The following is a 7,676-nucleotide window of genomic DNA, read 5'->3' as shown; positions in this document are numbered from 1 at the left end:
ACCAGGTTAATAATAATACTGTCTTCCTATGCTCTCTCCTTCCAGAGATGGTTCCTGCTTGTCTTTCAGCGTGGCTGCACGAAGGGAAAGGTAAGGCTGGTGGGGAAATTAACACACACTATATGGCAAGGGGTTAACTGAAGATGAGAGACAGAAAGTTACTTATTAAATGTCTCACACTTACTCAGTGGTCAAGCCAAGGAGATTCTAATTGCCCATCAGACTGTCTGTTTGGGTAGTAACATCAAAATGCCACAATAGACTTCTCAAGTGTCTCAATCCAGTGATACTGACTTGTTCCTAATTAATCTCCCATAATGTGGTCCAGAGAACCACTGCAGGTTATCCTTCCCACACCGTGCCTCAGTGACCCCAGGCTTCCCTGACATGTGGCTCCACCAAGTGCCCAAGAGGACTGCTGACCCTCCCATTCAGCTGGCAATTACCTCAAACCAAATGCGTGCAGGATGGACGAATGGGCAATATTAGAAAGGCCTGGGTGGAGCAGCTCACCAGTCAGAATTGAACCGCACAGGGAGAGAGGCTCCTGAATGCAAAACAGCACCAGCCGTGCATCTCTGAACCCAGGTCAGCATGCCCACCTGCTTGTCCCCATGTCTGTGCAGCCAAGTTCATCCACCTTCGTCAGAAAGAGTATCCAAAGAGAAGAACAAAAGTACCTCCTGCCGACCAACATAGCACTTCAAAGACTATGAGAAAAGAAAACACTGTCCATTGATTTCTAAAGAAAGTCTACTTGCTGTCCAGATTCATTTCAGCCCTTTCTTAAAAAGAGAGACCACATCATTCTGAAGGCACCAAGATGGAGCAGGTCCATGACTGGCCATCCCTCACTGATGACAACCTTAAACTCGAACAGAAAAGTAAAGGCTGGTAAGTGTGGACCCTGGAAAGGAAGCTGCAGTGGGCAGATTGGGTGGGAGGTCAGAACTTGGGAAATGACCAGCAGCACAGCGGTGAGCTGACTGGATTTCCCTCCTGGATCTCAGCTTTGTCTGAAAGGTGGTGAGTCTCAGCACTGAGCCATGGACAGGATGGAAATGATGCAGAGAGGACAGGGCAAGGGGACTGATGGGACCATTTCCTCTTCACTCCAGGCCCTGCTTGTCCCTGAAGCTCTGATATGACCTGGGTAGAGGCTCCTAAATTGCCCAGAAAAACTCCGTCTCTGGTGAGATCCTGGGAAAACAGGCCTCTGTGCTCCACAGTTTTGGGGGAATCCTGCTTACTTATCTCTCTTTTTTTCTCTTGCCACTTTGTCTTTCTAACCACCCAAGTATGTAAAACTTCAACACAGCACAGGAAGGGAGAGGACCCTAAGATTCTGAGACCAGAACTTCCAGCCAAAGGACGGGAGAAGGTGGTGGAGGCTCCAGGAGAAGACACGTAGATGATGAGCTGGGCCTGCACGGAGCACACCCCCAAGGCCAGCACGGAGCACCCCCACCCCAGGCCAGCACGGAGCACCCCCACCCCAGGCCAGCACGGAGCACACACCCCGGAGACCAGCACAGGCTGTGCCATGCAGGTGCTGCCATCACCCCCACAGGTGCTGAGACAGAAACTGCGGTCTGACCTTAATGTTCTCACAGACTGAACAGTGGCCTCTCAGTCTCTGCGGTTCAGGGGTGGGAAGACAGGCTACAGCCCCAGCCAGTAAGGGCAGCACACCCATTGCTGACTTCATCCGAAGTCTAAAGGGAGAAAACAGTTGAGTGAATGGGCACAGACGGAAGATGGCCAGAGTTCCAGACACACCTGTAGACACACTTTGCCATGCATTTTAGTTCTGAGAACAAGTTTATTTTTGCAAATACATCCATTTTCTTCAGCATTTTCCGTTTTTTCCCTATGTTTCCTATGTTAAAGATTACATTCCCTGTCTGAAGGTAAATGTGAGGGAGGGAGGAGCAGCTCTCAGCCCTGGTGTGGCTGGAGGAGGAGGTGCTAATTCAGCCTGAGTTCAGTGAGTGCACAGGCCCAGGAGGACCTCAGCATCCAGGGAAACCAGGCTCGGTCTTGTGGGTTCTGTGTCCCTAACTGAGTGTGTCTGGTGGGGCTGCCCTGTACGTGCTCATGCCTCTCAATCCTCCTGAGTCAGATGGTCAACATGGAAATACTGTGACCTATTCCACGCCCTTGTGATACAATCAAGGCAGGCACCCTGCTTTAGAGTCATGAGGGCTTCACTTGTCCAACAAGCTGACAACTAAAGGAAGAGATTCTGTTCCAGTAATCTTTGCAGGGAGGGGACAGTATAGGTAGTAGGCGTCCACATGTATTGCCCCGAGTCCCCCCAAAGTCTCACCTTCCCAATCCTGTGAGACACAGTTTAGCACTGAATCACACTCATGACTTCGACGTGGAAACAGTGGTGAGCTGATTGGGTTTTCCTTCCTTGATCTGAGCTTTGTCCCAAAGGTGGTGAGTCTAAAACTGCTCCCTGGGCAAGATGAGTATGACACATGGAGGGACTGTCAGAGCCAGTGTGTGAGACTGCAGGGACCTTCCCCCTTCTCCTCTCCTGGTCCTGTGTGTACATACGGTCCCTCTTCTGCCCTTATTCCCAGCGGCTCTAAGGTGTATTGTGACTGATACTACAGGTTACCTCACATGGCTGGAGGTGGGCAGGAAGAAAAGACAGACAGAGGGAGAGAGAGAGAAACTGGGGAAGTCTCCACCTTCTCTAGGGGCTCAGAGTAACTGAGAGTTGCTGGTGGAGAAACCAGAACATTCTGCTAGCTTCCGTGTATTTGAGAATGTACTATCTATATTTCATGTACATATTTATATAGAATGGCACACTCACAAAAGCCTTCAATTCCTCTGAGATTTGCTTGACTCTGTTCCCACTCTGAAAACCCCTACTTTATGCATTGGGTCACTTTTAGATTAAAACCATTACCGATCTACAAGGATAAAAAGCGTTAGACAAAATGATCTCAAATTAAAAGAAAAAAATATCAGCCCTCACAGATGTATTTTGGAAGTGATCCCACCTTTGACCACACACAGGTCTTACTTGAGAACATGTTAACCTTATTTCTTGATAGCACTTCCTTTGACTTTATCACCCTTAACCCCACCTGCTATCAAACAAGCAGAGAAATAGGAACTGATGCCATCTTAGGACACCTCTCTGATGATACTAACGTAGGAGCCAGACCATGATAAATTGCAGAGACAGGTCTACTCCAAAAGAAGAAACTATTCAGAGGTATCTTACATTCAGAGAAAAAAATTTAAAAATACTGTTTAACATTTGCAGTACATAAAAAATATTTATTGTTGCCAGACTGGTGGTGGCTTAGTGGATAGAGCATCGACCTGGAACTCTAAAGTCACAGTTTTAAAACCCCAAAGTTGTGAGATTGAGTGTGATCTCATCTGGCTTGATAGAGCTTGAGGACATGGTTAGCTGGCTTGTGCGTGGGATCCTAGACATGATCCCATGATTGCTGGCTTGAGCCCAAAGGTCGCTGGCTTGAAGTAAAAGGTCACTGGCTTGAAGTCCAAGGTCACTGGCTTGAACTCAAGTTCAATGACTTCAGCAAGGGATCACTTGCTAGGCTGGATACTCCTGGTCAAGGACATATGAGAAGTAATCAATGGACAACTAAAAGTTCTACAATTATGAATTGATGTTTCTCATCTCTCTCCCTTTCTGTCTCTGTCTTTGTATAAAAAAAAGAAAAAATTGTCTATTGTTTAACTAAATTACTATCTGTGAGACTTGTTTATGACATGAAAAAAGATATTGAAAATATGCTGTGATTAGTTAACTTTTAATTTTTCAAGTCTTGTACCTTCTAGTTATAGTACTTTTATAAAGAGAGAAGGTATTTATTCCAAGGTGGTTGTGATCTGATGCTATCGAATGGTTCTCAAAATAAGTTTATTAACTGCCTTTGAAACTAGCCATTTCTTTATTTAACTTTATGTGATTGGGGTGCTGAATATTTCCTATAAACTAGTTACCTGTCAAGACACATGCTATGAGAATGAGAAAAAATGAAGTCCCTTTAATATTTCACAGACTGCCAATTCCTACTGCATAAAGACAGATTTTTAAGCAACGTCCAATGTTTCTGTCTGTGGGGGTAATATTATTTAAACTTTGTATATAAAACACATTTGACTACTTGATCTCTCAACTTGCTTGATTCTTGAGTCTTAGTCTCTATGACTGATTCTTGGTTTTCACTTCACATTAAACTTGTAGATAGAAAACATACTTCTAGTGTTGAGTAAAAACAGACTATTATTTTGTATTATATTATTCATCTAGTATAAGTAACAGATATCCTTCCATTAAGCGAGAAGAGGAATCTTATGAGTGTGTAATCCTGTTTGTGAATCTATGTTCTGGATAGATTTATTAGAAATCCCTTTTAAAAATGCAGACTTAACCTTGTTTTTCGATGGGTCATATTTTAAAAGCAAAACAGAAAAACATCAGGTAAAGTAACACAGTAAAAACAACTCACTTTGCCCCAAGAATTTATAACACTTTACTGGAAGAAAATTCTGCTCAGACAGCAGAACTCACTATGCTCACTAGAGCTTATTAGCTAGATAAGAGTGGTACCATTTACAGGGATGGTAGATATGCTTTAAGGGTATTCTGTAAAGTTGTAATGCTCTACAAACAAAGGGGGTTCCCAGCCTCAGGATGAGCTTGATTAACAATGGTAAAGAAATGAAAGAAAATCAATGCTCTGTTTTCTAAGGAGGTGGCTATTATATAAAAAAGTAGGAGCTCATGCAAAAGTCTACAGGAAATGGCCTGGCACTCAACCGTGATCCTAGCCTTAAAAATACCCCCCCCCCAAATCTTGAAGAGGTTCAAAGAATCTATTATAGAAAGCAGCATTCTCTGTGTAGTAGAGGGAAGCCTGACAGGTATGAATGCAGTAAGGGGGGTGAGTACTATGACAGACCAGCTGGTGGGGAATGTGTAGAGAGGCACCACATGGAGAAATGGTCAGTTCTTAAACAGTGATGGAGAGTGCTCATGGATATGGAACATTTCTTTGAGCTTTTATATCTAAGTTTATTCTTCATTTAACTTTTAAAACACTACTATAGTTGAATGTTAAAACAAAAACAATAGCAAGTAGTGAGCATATTATGATTATAGTCCATCACTCGTCACTGTGGTATACAAAAGGCCAGCCATGAGTGTTATTCACAGCTCATTAAGAACTCAGACATAGAACACCACCCTGAGGATGATGCTTAACATCCTCATATGCTTCTCCCTTGCAATGGTGCTGTCATTCCTGACTTGGATCAAAGTCCACCAGTTCCCCCTGGTATATTTCATTAGTCTTTTCTACTTCCTTCTGTTCAGGTAGGAGTTTTTCCAGCAAAGAAAGTTTGTCAGGAGCCAAAGTCATTCTCAGGAAAGTTGACCTTAAATTCAATAATTAAGCAATCCTTTTCCTATGGTTTACGATCAATTGGCACGCCTCCCTTTAGCACACACTACATATCTCCATGCTTGACAATCTGACCTGGATGACAGGTGACGACTATAGTTTGGATGTCAAGAGTAGATACTGGCCTTTGGAAGCCACACAGTGCTTCAACCAGCTGTATGTACATACACAGGAAAAAGCCTTCCCCTCATCGAGTGGAAACAGCATGGTCCTCCTGACCTGAAACAATGATAATATCTCCTATCTGCAGTCTTGGTTCTTGGTCTACTTCACCGTGGATTGTTATCTTCTGGCCATTCTTCATGCCTTCGTCACTATGAACTTCTAGAATCTTATTCCCTCTAATTATCTTCCTTTCGTTCCATCTTTTACATCTATCTTTAGGACTGATCCATTCCCCAGGCCCAGGCACTGCATGCAAACAGACTGAGTTGGCTGAACCATTCCAGGTTCTATCTGATGAATTCTTATTTGCATTCCAGGACCTCAGCAATGGGGACAGCACCCTACTGCTCCTTTCTCAGCAACTTGACCTTCACAGTTGTTTCAAATTACATTCTTTTGCAAAGCTAGTTTATTTGTTGCATCATTACATAACTTTTGTAAGGTTACTGAGAGCTGATGCACGACAATTTTTACCTCTCCTTTCTCTCTGCATCCTTCCTCCTCCTCCAAAAACACATCAAAGATATCCATGGGGGAGCCAACACTGCCACCGGTTCCACCTTCTTTAATTGCCTGTTCTCCCTCTTTGTCATATAATTCCCTTTTCTTTCCAAAAATTAGCATTTCATAAGCTTGAGAAATCAGTTTAAACTTCTCTTCTTCATTATCATTCTTATCAGGGTGGTACTTTATGGCAAACTTCCTATAAGTTTTTCAAATCTTCCTGGGTGGCATTGGGTTTGACCCCCAAAACAGCATAGCAAGTGGTGTCTGTCCCTATTTTTAATAGGCAATGAGGCAGTTGAAACCAGTGTGGAGGAGCAGGAAAGCGTGTTGCTCCTCTAGCTCCAAAAGCTATTGCTCCTCCACCTCTCACTGAATATTCTGGAAAGTTCCGCTTGTACACTTTCTTAGAGGAATGTACACTTTAAGTCAGTGTTTGGAAGATGAAGGTGATCAGAGAAAAGGGAGTGCTTTCCAGGCAACATGAGTGGCCCAAGCCAATGTTATGAAAGAGGTTGGCCAGTCCAGAGACTTGCAAACATTTGGGGCTGCTACAGCAGTTGGGTGATAAATAAAAGATTATACATTAATTGTGGAAAATGTGTGTACCTTGTCCTGTGCCTCAAATAAAGGAACTTAGAGAAAGAAAGGTGATTTGGTAAAAGTATATTTCTCGATCACTTGACTTTTTTTACCTGAAAAGCTTCTATCTTTGCTATTATAAAAGTCTTGACCCTACTAGTCTTACTTTTTATTAGCTGCCCTAAAACTGAGTTTGAAGAAAAGAATTATGCCACATATCCCATTTTTCCGATATCTATTTTTTCCACCATAGTCTTGTTGCTACAAATTTTTTTAAAAAATACTGTTTTCCATTGATTTGAGAGACAGAGAGAGAGGCATCAACTCATTGCCCCACTTAGTTGTTTCATTTAGCTGTGCAGTCATTGGCCACTTCTATGTGCCCTGACCAGAGATCTAACCTGTGATCTCGATGCGCTGGGACTAAGCCAAGCAATCAGGGTGCTAGAAATTTCTGAAATCTCATTCTGTATAAGAGTAAATTTATGCAAATGGCTCTACTTTTAACCAGATCTATTTAATTGGTAAAGTAGTCATGTTCTGATTCAAGTTCACAAAGCAATGTATAGACATGAACTATATTCTCATACCTGAATAACAAATATACATCTGTGTATGTGTCCATGTATATGCATTTACCTGCATATGTGTACCCACTAATATCATTTCTATTTTTGCAGTATCCAGTTATAACCTAAATCCAACATTCCATGCTGTCACCTAATGGTTTCCTAATTATTATTGTTAAGCAGCATTGTTGTTAGTAAACTATGTACATGGGGAGAAATATTACAGTAAACTAGCTGAAGCACAATTCAGTGCCCTTACCCGGTAGGTTTTTATTTAGAACATAAGCGAAAAAGACGCCGACAGACACAGACACATGTCATATCCTGTTTCTTTTTCTTTTTTGGGGTGTGACCTCACGTTTAGAGAGTTAAGCTAATATTCACACTTCCTTGT

At 42.7% G+C, this 7,676-nt stretch overlaps 1 pseudogene; it reads right to left on the bottom strand.

Moving 5' to 3' along the window:
* Positions 1-5,219: 5,219 nt before the first annotated feature.
* On the bottom strand, positions 5,220-5,939 carry LOC136402448 (dnaJ homolog subfamily A member 1 pseudogene; annotated as a pseudogene).
* Between the last annotated feature and the right edge of the window lie 1,737 nt (positions 5,940-7,676).

The sequence above is a fragment of the Saccopteryx leptura genome, chromosome 4 (genome assembly GCF_036850995.1).
Source record: "Saccopteryx leptura isolate mSacLep1 chromosome 4, mSacLep1_pri_phased_curated, whole genome shotgun sequence".
In the NCBI taxonomy this organism is placed as follows: domain Eukaryota; kingdom Metazoa; phylum Chordata; class Mammalia; order Chiroptera; family Emballonuridae; genus Saccopteryx; species Saccopteryx leptura.
Note: the sequence above shows the minus strand (reverse complement) of the source record. Positions and strands in the feature narration are given on the sequence as shown.